Source organism: Otolemur garnettii, unplaced genomic scaffold (genome assembly GCF_000181295.1).
Source record: "Otolemur garnettii isolate 467f Iridium unplaced genomic scaffold, OtoGar3 scaffold00043, whole genome shotgun sequence".
In the NCBI taxonomy this organism is placed as follows: Eukaryota; Metazoa; Chordata; class Mammalia; order Primates; family Galagidae; genus Otolemur; species Otolemur garnettii.
In genome coordinates this window covers 1,131,263-1,131,973 of record NW_003852438.1, presented here as the reverse complement: position 1 = coordinate 1,131,973, position 711 = coordinate 1,131,263, and the positions used below count along the sequence as shown (strand labels likewise).

General features: G+C 37.7%; 1 protein-coding gene across 1 annotated transcript in view; it reads right to left on the bottom strand.

Moving 5' to 3' along the window:
• The window catches only part of DNAJC15 (DnaJ heat shock protein family (Hsp40) member C15), a 61,034-nt gene that overhangs the window by 29,478 nt on the left and 30,845 nt on the right, over positions 1-711 (bottom strand). The window lies entirely within an intron of this gene.

Sequence of the window (711 nt, the reverse complement as noted above, 5' to 3'; positions counted from 1 at the left end):
GACACTAATGCAGAGAGTAAACCTTTATTCTGTGACTCTTTATTTATCTTGGGGAACTCTAAAATTTTGAGTCAGTATAGTAAAGAAGATACATTGTTGATGTTTCATGACTATCATTTCCACTACAGCCACAAAGCTCAATAACCTGAACAGCAGATTTCAGCACTTTTTTACTTTCAGTTTTGCCCTGGTAGATATGGTCAGAAGAGGTTACTTACAATCTTGTGTCTAGAGGAGGTTCACATGCTAGAATACTGTCTTTATTAGGAGTAGGTCAATCTGTACATATATAATTAATACAACCCTTCTGTTGCTAAAAGAACTTACTTTGAGGATAGAAACTTACAATAGAGGGGGCTTGTGTACAAAAAAGCAGACAAATAGAAAACAAAAATATTGTTAATCACTACTAAAATACAGTCATCGTTTGATATCTGTGGGTGATTGGTTTCAGCACCAAAATCCACATACCCAAGTCCTGAAGTTGGTGCTGCAGAAACCCAGAGTACAAACAGCTGGCCTTCCATTTAGGAGGGTTTCAAGCCTGCTGAATAGTGGATTTTTTAATTTTTTATTATTTATTTATTTAAAAGATAGAGTCTTACTCTGTCACCCTCAGTAGAGTACCATGGCATCACAGCTCACAGCAACCTCCAGCTCTTGGGCTTAGGCAATTCTCTTGCCTCAGCCTTCTGAGTAACAGGGACTACA